An 11,735-nucleotide genomic window follows, 5' to 3' on the forward strand; every position below is an offset into this window, starting at 1 on the left:
ATCTTTTGGTTAAGAATGAGCCTGTGAGCTGCAAGATTCAAATGGCGAAGCTCCTTTTGCCATCCTTGCAAACACATGACAATGAAAAAGTGCATACAAATGTTAAGGACTTAGCTCAGCTAAAAAATAAGAAAAGCATTTCCTTGACTTGAACAGATGAGGACACAGATCTGCCTATCTGAAGCTACAGATCTGGGCTATAGAATCGGAAACCTCATAGATGACAAGAGTACAATTTCTGTGGGGCAAGTGGAGTTTTAACTAGTGGCAGGCACCAAAGTCAGGCTCACAGTGTAAAACTGGATATTAAGAAGAGGCTTGCTTCTTATATACTTAGATTTAAAAGGGTTTTGGCCTATGTCCAGGGCTTATAGTTCACATCTGGTAGCTTCTTGGATTAGGAGAAATGAGGTAAACCATTGTTCTCCTGGCAGGATATGAGTCTTACCCATTGATTAATGTAAGACTCTTTTCAAATTGGGGACCTGGGGAAACTGGATAAAAGTCACAAGAAATCTGCCAAATATAAGAACGTAAACATGGGGATAAGAAAAGCAAGACAAACACAAAACAGAAAAGCCTGCTCCTCAAACTGGACTTACAAGGATATTTCTGTAGGTGATAGGTACGTTCACTATCTTGGTTGTGGCAATGGTTTTGCAGGTATATACACGTTAAAACTCACTAAACACTAAATATGGGTAGTTCATTGTATGTCAATTTTTACTCAATAAAACCTTTTTAAAAAGTACTTACAAACCAGTTTTAAATTAGTAAAAATAAATTCATCATAAAATAGGTAATCAGCTCTAATACCAAAAAATTCTAACTGGAAATGAGTAACAAAATAATTTTCTGAAAATAATTATGATATGAGAATGCTTAAAATCTTCAAGAAGGAAAGAAATAATATACAGAAAGCAAGAACAAGGAAATAATGAAACAACAACAAGAAAAAGGTGGATATCAATCCAAGAGCAGGAAAATTAAAAAAAAATTATTTAAAAATCTGGAAATGTAAAATATAGCCATTGTGATTAAAACACAATAGAAATAATAAATGCTATACTGAATAAAATCTAAGAATTAGTAAACTGCAAAAGTATTAAGACAATTACCTGAAACACAGCTTAGAAAAATAAAGAAATAAAACACCTGAAAAAGGAACTCATGAGAAATAGAGAATACACAGAGGAATTCTAGAAGGAAAGAATTGGGGCAATGATGGAGGAGTGTAATTTGAAGAATAGCTGAATTAAAGAAAAATGTGCATCCACAAATTGCAAGAGCATACTGACCAGGATTAAATAAATAAATTCACAGATAAACAAATGTAGAAAATTAAGAATAAAGAAGAATTCATAGATTAAAAAAATTGGAGGTGGGCGGACCACTTGAGCTCAGGAGTTCAAGACCAGCCTGGACAATGTGGCAAAACCCTGTCTCTACAAAAATCACAGCAAAAACTAGCCAGGCGTAGTGGTGTATGCCTGTAGTTCTGTTACCAGAAAGGCATCCTGATCTAAACTCCCAGAAAGGGTTGTTGGATCTCACGCAAGAAGGAATTCAGGGTGAGTTCATAGAGTAAAGTGAAAGCAAGTTTATTAAGAAAGTAAAGGAATAAGCTCTTGAACTGCTTGCTCGAGCCTGTGTGACTCTGCAGAGTGTACTTCCATTTCAATATATCTGTGCTTTTCTTATGTTTAAAAAAAAAAAAAAAAAAAAAAACGCTTTGGGAGGCCAAGGCAGGTGGATCACCTGAGGTCAGGAGTTCAAGACCAGCCTGACCAACATGGTAAAACCCTTTCTCTACCAAAGATACAAAAATTAGCCAAGTGTGGTGGCACATGCCTGTAATCCCAGCTACTTGGGAGGCTGAGGCAGAAGAATTGCTTGAATCCGGGAGGCAGAGGTTGCAGTGAACCAAGATCACACCATTGCACTCTAGCTTGGGCAATAGAATGAGACTCTGTCTCAAAATAAAATAAAATAAAATAAAATAAATAAATAAAGCAAAGGAATAAAAGAATAGCTACTCTATAGGCAGAACAGTGGCATGAGCTGCTGGTTGCCCATTTTTGTGGTTACTTCTTGATTATATGCTAAACAAGGGGCAGATTATTCATGGGTTTTCTAGGAAACGTGTGGGCAATGCCCAGAACTTAGGGTTCCTCCCCTTTTTAGACCATCCAGGATAACTCCCTGACATTGCCAGGGCATTTGTAGTGGCGCTGGTGCGGAGTGTCTCTTAGCATGCTAATGCACTATAGCTAGCGTGTAATTAACCATAAGGATGATCAGAGGTCACTCTTGTTGCCATCTTGGTTTTGGTGAGTTTTGGCAGGTTTCTTTACTGCAACCTGTTTTATCAGCAAAGTCGTTTATGGCCTGTATCTTGTTCAGACTTCCTGTCTCATCGTGTGACTAAGAATGCCTTAACCTCTTGGGAATGCAGTCCAATCAGACTTAGCCTTGTTGTACTAAGCCCCTATTCAAGATGGAGTTACTCTGATTCAAATGCCTCTGAGCATTTTAGCTACTCTGGAGGCTGAGGCGGGATGACTGTTTGGGCCCAGGAGGTTTAGGCTGCGGTGAGCTGTGATCCCGCCACTGCACTCAAACCTGAGCGACAGAGTGAGATCCTATTTTCTTTTCTTCTGAAAAGAAAATAAAAAACAAACAAACAAAAGAATGAAAATAAACAAGCTAACTGACAGTTTCAGAAGAATAACAGAATAAACCCAAACAATGTAAATGTTAATTCTTTATTTAAAATTTTAAGGAAAAAAACCCACTACCACACTTAAGGCTAATGGGAAATAGCATCCAATTAAACATAGAAATATATAGCAAGACCAACCAAGGGAAAAAAGAAGGAAGAATGCACAAATAATAAAATTATATTTGCGAAGTGGAAGAGAAAACAGCATAAAATATAGAACCAATCACTAGAGGTTTTAAAAACCATAAGCAGGCTAGGTGTGGTGGTTCATGCCTGTAATCTCAGCTCTTTGGGAGGCCGAGGCAGGTGGATAACTTGAGGTCAGCCTGGCCAAAATGGTGAAACCCCCTCTTTACTAAAAATACAAAAATTATCCAGGTGTGGTGGTGCACACCTGTAGTCCCAGTTACTCGGGAGGTTGAGGCACGAGAATCACTTGAACCCAGGAGGCAGAGGTTGCAGTGAGCAGCGATTGTGCCACTGCACTCCAACCTGGGTAACAGAACAAGATTGTGTCTCAAAAAAAAAAAAAAAGGCAAGTTAATGTCAATAAATTTTAAAATTTAGATACAATAAACTGTTTTATAGAAATAATACATTAAATACCAAAATAAACTGGCAAAAGAAATGAACTGAATAGCTCTTCCAAAGTATCAAAAAAAGATAATATCTTTCTTATATAAACTTTCAGAGAAGAGCAAAGGAAAGTTACTCCACTCATTTTACAAGGCTAATATAAGCTTGATATCTAAACCAGACAGAAACAGCATAAGAATGGAAAGGTGTAACCAACCTCATTTGTAAACACAGACATAAATGTCTGAAAATATAAGAAAAGTGAATGAGTAGTACACTTAAAAAATTATTATGATGACCAGGTGGAGTTCATTTTAGGAGAAAAAAAAGATGTAATTGACTAAATTAACAGATTAAAAAATATGATAAATTATAAGCAAAAAAGCCTTTGGCAATATACACCTCTTATTCTTGATAGAAAATCCTACAGCTTGGAAACAATCGAACAGCTTTAATTTGAAACCTACAACAAAAGGTATATACACAGTATAAAGAAAAAACTATAGAAGCATTTGCACTAAAATCAGTAACAAGAATGCTCTCTACAGAGCAGGAAAAACTATTTGCAATTCACAAAGAGCCAATTTCCCTAATATTTAAAGAGCTCCTGTAAATATATACAGCGTTTCTTTCTCCAACTAGAATGAACTCTTCTTGAAGATGGAAACAATCCTATTTACTATTCATCCCCAGGATATGAGAGTGCGGGGCATACAGAATTGTTACATGTTGTTACATAAATACATAATTGTTAAATAAGAGTTGTTCCTTGGTATTCTCAGGATGTATTAGTCCGTTTTCACATCGCTATAAAGATACTACCTTAGACTGTGTAATTTATAAACAAAAGAGGTTTAATTGACTCACAGTTCAGCATGGCTGGGGAGACCTCAGGAAACTTAGAATCATGGTGGAAGGGGAAGCAGGCACCTTCTTCACAAGGTGGCAGGAGAGAGAAAGAAGCCCAGGGGAAACTGCGACTTATAAAACCATCAGATCTCGTGAGAACTCCCTCAGTATCACAAGAACAGTATGGGGGAAACCACCCCCATGACCAATCACCTCCAACCAGGACCCTCCCTCAGCACCTGGGGATTACAATTCAAGATGAGATTTGGGTGGGCGCACAAAGCCTAACCATATCACAGGGGGACTGGTTCCCGAAGCCAAGCGTATACCAAAATCTACAAACACTCAAGTCCTGCAGTCCACCCTACAGAGTCCACATATAGGAAAATTCAGCCCTTGTGTACCCGGGTTTCATATCTGGTGAACACTGTATTTTCCAGCCCTAGTGTATCTGGGTTTCATATCTGTTGAATAATGTATTTTCCAAACACATTTGGTTGAAAAAAATCCATGTATAAGTGGACCCTTGCAGTTCAAACCTGTGTTGTTCAACGGTCAACTGTATTTGTTGAATGTAGTAGACTGCTAAAATAGCTTTTCACTTCTTGTAAGGACAAGAGTGATGCCTTCCAAGCTCTTTACACTTCAGAGCTGAAACCAGAAGGTGAACAAGTTTTTGGACACTTTGCTTACAAGTAAAGTTTTTTAAAAGTAGAAAGAGCCAGGCCAAGTGGTGCATGCTTATAGTTTCAGCTACTGGGGAGGCTAAGGCAGGAGGACTGCTTGAGTGCAGGAGTTCAAAGCTGTATGTGTTGCACTATGATTGCATCTGTGAATAGGCACTGCACTCTAGCCTGAGCAACATAGCAAGACTCTGTCTTAAAAAGACAAAAAAGAAACCCCTAAAAACTGAAATTTTTTTTTTAAAAAGTGGAAAGTGTGGCTTCAGGCAAAAAGGAAGTAATGTTAACAAATTCCTTGTATTTGAAAGGAAGCCTTGGAAGCACTGATAGGGATCTATTCAGACTCCAGCTGTCATAACTCCCAGGCCTGTAGTAAAAGTTTCAGCTTAAAAGCCAAGCCAGCCGTACCTTCTCATTTCTGAGCATTGTCTAAGTGTCAGTCTCCTTCAATCATTTTCTAAACTTGCTAGACAAATTCTAAAAGGGCTGTAACACTCTGAATAATGTTTTCTGATGACCAGGACATACAGACCATGAGGCAACTGTAGCCTCTGTACAGAAAGAAGAAAATTTTGATCAATTGGAACAAAATGCCCCTTAACAAAATTTTGGTTAAGCTCTCTCCTTCCTCCAGACCCCTAAATTTTGCCCCACCATTATCCGGAAAAAGCATACAGCCCCTCCTGAGAATAAACTGGCCTCCAGGTAAAATAGTCTCTGATCTATCTGATCACATCACCCATTTGCCTCACTTCCCCACACCTGGTTCTTTCTAGCTTTGTTTACTCCTTATAAAAGAAAAACTCTTTTTGCCTAAATCTGAAGTCACTTGTAGACCTGTGGTCAAAGCATTTTTCCCACTACAATTTTCGCCCCCTAATGCAATAATTCTTTTGAATAAAGTCTCTCCTTATAAAGTCTGGATTTGATTTTTATTCCACAGTCTCCCTAATAATTTATCTTGCTATTGCCTACCCTGTGATATCCCAAACCTAAGGGTTTCAGGTTTTATGATTAACCTTAAGTTAATACTCAAGATAAAATGATGAGACACCACATGGAGCAGATTGCTGCTGTTGCAGCTGAGGTCCTTGTAGACCCATTAGCCTCCAGCCAATCCAGCAGCAGATTACAGACATAGAAGGGAGTCCTAGGGAGACCTAAAGGATTTCCCATCTGAGCTCAGTAGACATTGCCAAAGTGTGGAGTCATGAACTATATAAAAGAATGTCGTTTAAGCCTCTAAGCTTATGTATGTTTGTTATGCAGCAATAGATTAAGGATATATTGACTGAATGTATGAATGAATAAAAGTATGAACAAAAATCAATCTGGAGACTGTGCTGACTCCTAAGGAAGAAGGCAAACAAGGATCTCCATAGCAGATTGTTACTGGGGCTTCTGATCCAAGATGATATATAGTATCTGATCTGACACAGATGAAAATATGTCTTTTGAGTATATTTTTGAAACATCAGTTGCTATGGGGGTGTTTGGAAGTGTATCAAATGGTGTCACCCACTAAAAATATGGAGTCATGATATTAAGAGAATACTAGTGAGTTCTTAGTGAGTCATGCATTCACCCTAGACTAAAAAATATCCTCATAATGTTGTAAAGACAAGTCAAAATTACATAGAAAGTTGGATTAGTTTTTAAGGCACTTGTAAAACATGAGGGTATATTAATTCAACATCTATTCAGTAAAAATACAATAACCCTTCCCTTTATATACCAGGTACTTAACTGGATGCTGGGAATAAACCAGTAAAGACATAGTCATCAAAATCAAGAATCTGAGTCGAACTGAAAGATACTGACAATTACAATAGTAAATGCAAGGACAGCAGTTAATGAATTTATTGCCTATGTAACTTTATATTTTGGGATAGTGCTAAGACCAGACATGGCTGGATTCAAGGCTGAAATGATGTGGTCAGAATTTCATTTGCCTCCCTTCCTCCCTCCTTTTTTCTCTCTCTCTCTCTCTTTTTCTTTCTTTCTTTCTTTTTTTTTTTTTTTGAGACAGAGTCCCACTCCGTTGCCCAGGCTGGAGCGCAGTGGCACGGTCTCGGCTCACTGCAACCTCCACCTCCTGGGTTCAAGCAATCCTCCTGCCTCAGCCTCCCAAGTAGCTGGGACTAATTTTTTTATTTTTTACTGGCTATTTTTTGTATTTTTAATAGAGATGGGGTCCAGCTAATTTTTGTATTTTTAGTAGAGATGGGGTTTCACCATGTTGGCAAGGCTGGTCTTGAACTCCTGACCTCAGGTGATCTACCCACCTTGGCTTCCCAAAGGGCTGGGGTTATAGGCGTGAGCCACTGTGCCCAGCCATCTCCATTTGTTAACTCTGCTTTCCTCTGTTGGTCTCATTCATGGGTTCCACATGGTAGCAAGATGGTACCAAGATGGTGGAAACAGTTTCAATCCCAATCTGAAGATCTCTTATGCTTCAGATTCAATGAGAAAAACAACAACAACAAAACAAAAACAAAACACAAGCTCCTCTTTCTTGAATCATTTGCTCATCCTTGAACCAATCTCTGAGGAAGGCATTGTGAATGTGATTCACTGGTTTAAACCTGGATTATATGCTACACTTCTTGGAGTTTTGGTCTCTGTTCAGAACCACATGGACAGAAAAATAAGAAAGAGCACAGATCCTCAAATGTTACCAGAAGTAAGGCAAATGGATGGTGGGGGCCAAAACACAATCAATGTGCACTATATAGAGCCTAGGGTTTGTCTTTCCCATTTACTGCAAAATTTTACACATTTATCATTTGTCTTTTTTTTTTTTTTTTTCTGAGACAGGGTCCCACTATACTGCCCAGGTTGGACTCGAACTCCTGGACTCAAGGGATCCTCCTGCCTCAGTCTCCTGAGTACCTGGGACTAAAGATGTGTACCACTGCACCTGGCTTGGTTTACCTTTTTATGCTGGCCTTTGTCTTTGACATGTGTGGGTTTAATTTTTATTGTTCTTAATGTTGCTAAATATGTCCATCTTTTTCTTACTGATTATTTTAGCACATTTAGCCAAATTCTCCATAATTCTCACCACAACATTAATTGCTTGTGCATTTTCTTCTCATGAGGAAAAAACGGAAATAAACTGTGACTCAATATTGTTCTCAAGAAAGTCCCACCAAGTTCTGTGTGTGTCTTTCTGAGAAAGATACATTTTACATTAGTAAAACAAATGGAACATGTAATTTTACAGTTTTGTTGAATAAAATCTCTACTCAAATTTTAACAGCTACTGTTAAAAATGGCTCCTAGATACCTGTATTAATTTGCTAGGCTGCCATAACAACATACCACAGACCAGGTGGTTTAAACACCAGAAATTATTTTCCCATGTTCTCAAGTCTAGTAGTCCAAGATCTAGTTATCAGCAGATTTGGTTACTCTTGAGGTTTCTCTTAAATGTGTAGTAATTTGTTATGGCAACAATAAAAAGTAATACACTGTGGCTGGCACTGCAGAGGATGCCAATACCAAATTCAGCTTATAATTTCTTCAGAGGTATTATCAAGATCTAGTTACATCTTGGTACAAACCAAATGTTTGAGAGTGGTATACAGCCAAGAAAGAATGAGGAATGGTACATGAGAATCGATTTTTACTTGTGACAGTGGTTCAACAGATTGAAAACCAAGATGTGCTCTTGAATCATTTAAAGTAATATCAAACAGAGATGACCCAGATTTCGCAAGGCAACCCTCAGTTGTTAAACATGGGGTGGAGCGCCAAGATTTTGGCCATCAGCTTTATTGCTTTGACCTATTTTTTCCAAACTGAAGGCGAAATACCAGTTTCTACTATCTCACAACAAAGTGATAAATGCAAATGCAGTTGATGAACTGGTTTAATGGTAGATGCTCAGGCATCTGTGTGAGGGATGACTTACAGTGTGATAAAAGACATACCTGCTGTACCTGAATAAAGCAAATTATGAAAATAAGAATTACCACACTGATTCAGAGAATAAGAGGAATCACTGTCAGAGCAAAGCTTGCTTTACTTCACATCACCCTCAAAGGTTAAAAATATGCCCCCAAAACTAACTTTTCTTCAAGGTTGCTATATACATCTAATCAAAATTATTGTATCCAAATACTATCCATTCTTCATTCAGGGTTCTTTATACAAGTTCACAATTTAGTGGCACTTTAGCATTCTATTTCTTACATAATTCAGTGGTGTAATTCTTTTGTTGCAGGCTTCTCTCCTGAGAACTTGGGCATGAGTCCAGGGGGATTGGGATGGAAGGCCATCTGAGTACTATTCAACACATTCAAGCTCATTCCTTCTCTCTGATAACCATGATTTATCCCTAAACCAAACTTGTATACATAATTTCTCTTTGCCACCAGTCGAATTTCTTATCATGAAACTTCCAAGCTGCTTATGTAAAGAACACTCAATCTGTTTAGCATTACTGTATATAACCACTCCCATAAAATACTATAGGTTGGGCATAACAAATCAGAACATCCAACATTTTTGAGCTCTGACATGACACCCAAAGGAAATGCTTATTGGAGCATTTTGGATTTCAGATTTTTGGATTTGGGATGCTCAGCTGGTATGTGTAATGCAAATTTTCAAAAATCCAGAAAAATCTCAAAACACTTCTGGTCCCAAGCATTTCAGATAACAGATCCTCAATGTGTAACAGTATAGGACTGATGCTGTGAATTCAAGTTAGCTCAGAACCTCTTTGCGCCTCAGACACACTGGACCCTTTCCTCCTTTTCCACATAGTACTAATATTATATTTCATCATTTCATGATTTTGTTCTGTCTTGACTATGAACTTATATTAAGTTCATATTACATACTATAAAAATAACTTCAGGAGTCATAGGAGTCGGTATTAGAAGCGCTATTATTTACACACTACTCAAAGCATTAGGCAGAAAAATATCACTCACCACCTAGGAAGGAGTCTTGATGCAAATTATAATGGACAATGTACTGTTTTAAACATTTCTTGATTCCAACTATATCCACTTTTCCAGATCACTTTACACTACATTACAGACACAGGTGGTCAAATCCATGGAGCAAAACACTTGTGACATTATCTGCTATGTTTCAACGTGAGGTGAGTTTTTTTCCCCTTCTGCCCTTTAATACCGCCTCATAATGACACCAATTGATGTGTTCTTACAGAATTCATTAGACCTAATTTTGTTTTGGCTTATGATCTTTATGTGGATCTAAACCTTCCTGTACCTTCATAAAATATGTATTCACTTACCATATATAAAACTATTAAATATTTTTCCCATCAATGTTGGTTTTCTTAATCTTGGGCTTTTTTTTTTTTTTTTTTAGCTTTCTGTCAGCCACACCTGAGTGTAGTGGTGTGATCACAGCTCACTATAGCCTTCAATTCCTGGGCTCAAGTAATCCTCTCTTTTCAACTCCTGAGAAGCCAGGACTAAAGTCATGCATCACCACACTCAGCTAATTTTTAAGTTTTTTTTAATAGAGATGGGGTCTCGCTATGTTGCCCAGGCTGATCTTGAACTCCTGGCCTCAAGCAATCCTCCCACCTCAGCCACCCAATGTGCTATTATTACAGACATGTGCCACTGTGCCTGACCCTCTGTTTAGCCTTTTTTTTTTTTTTTTTTTGAGACGGAGTCTCGTTCTGTTGCCCAGGCTGGAGTGCAGTGGTGCAATCTCAGCTCACCACAACCTCCGCCTCCTGGGTTCAAGGGATTCTCCTGCCTCAGCCTCCAGAGTAGCGGGGACTACAGGCGCGTGCCACCATGCCTGGCTAATTTTTGTATTTTTAGTAGAGATGGGGTTTTACTATGTTGGTCAGGGTGGTCTCGAACTCCTGACCTCGTGATCTGCCCGCCTCAGCCTCCCAAAGTGCAGGGATTACAGGTGTGAGCCACTGTGCCAGGCCTAGTTTAGCTTTTTAATACCATCTTCAGTTTATTTTACATTACTAATTTCCCAGGACAACCACACTAACTTAATAACAAAACTTAACAGGAAACTATTGTTCACTCAGATATTTGGTTAGACAGCAATCTAGGCAAGCAGGTAGTAAACCCTGCAGGTGAGTCAGGAATCTGTTACAAAGGGCAGAGCTAGCTGTAGATGGAAACCAGCAGCCTTATCTTCCTAAAACACATTTGGATAAGACACCTCAGAAATAATGCCTGGAAAGTTCAATCCGCTTGGTAATTCCATTCCATCTTAACTCCATTAGACAGTATCAGTGCTTTTGCTAGAAGACTGGATTTTCTCTGGTCAATTTTTGTGGTTTATATTTAACAACATGATGGTATTCTTTTAACTATGTGGGTTTTGTTTTCATTTTACATTTACTTTCATTTTTTCTTGTTTTCTTCTCCTATTTGTTACTTCTCCTAAGTTGTCTTCCTTCTTGTGTGTTGTGTGTGTTTCACCATGCTTCCTCTTTTTTTCTTCTGCTTTCCCAGAAGATCTTGCCAGTAGAAATTAATAAGGACTGTGTACTTTCAGTCATTACATTTATGTATTCAGCCAGTACATTTATCTGGTACAAAAAGGAAGTTCTATTGCATCACATACTCTCAGCTTCTTTTTGTGAATTTAGATTTTATAAAAAATACATTCCAAAGAGGTAATACTAAGCACTGATGATTTTTTTTTTTCTTTCCCCCTAGGAGACTTCTCAGTTGGGGTTATACTACTTTCTGTCTCAGCCCATTTTCTGCTGCTATAACAGAATACAACAGACTGGGTAATTTATAAAGAAAATAAATTTGTTTCTCACGATTGTGGAGCCTGGGAAGTCCAAGAGCATGGTGCCTGCATATGGGGAGGGTCACCTCATGGTGAAAGGCCCAAGACAGCATGAGAGACAGAGAGGCAAGATGGGAGCCAAACTT

The 11,735-nt window shown here is 38.3% G+C and overlaps 1 non-coding gene across 1 annotated transcript; it reads right to left on the reverse strand.

Moving 5' to 3' along the window:
* Nucleotides 1–5,265: 5,265 nt before the first annotated feature.
* Nucleotides 5,266–5,327, reverse strand: LOC129023563 (U7 small nuclear RNA). Its single transcript, XR_008496844.1, has one exon. It is a non-coding gene; the product is annotated as a U7 small nuclear RNA (small nuclear RNA).
* Between the last annotated feature and the right edge of the window lie 6,408 nt (nucleotides 5,328–11,735).

This window comes from Pongo pygmaeus, chromosome 1 (genome assembly GCF_028885625.2).
Source record: "Pongo pygmaeus isolate AG05252 chromosome 1, NHGRI_mPonPyg2-v2.0_pri, whole genome shotgun sequence".
Lineage (NCBI taxonomy): Eukaryota > Metazoa > Chordata > Mammalia > Primates > Hominidae > Pongo > Pongo pygmaeus.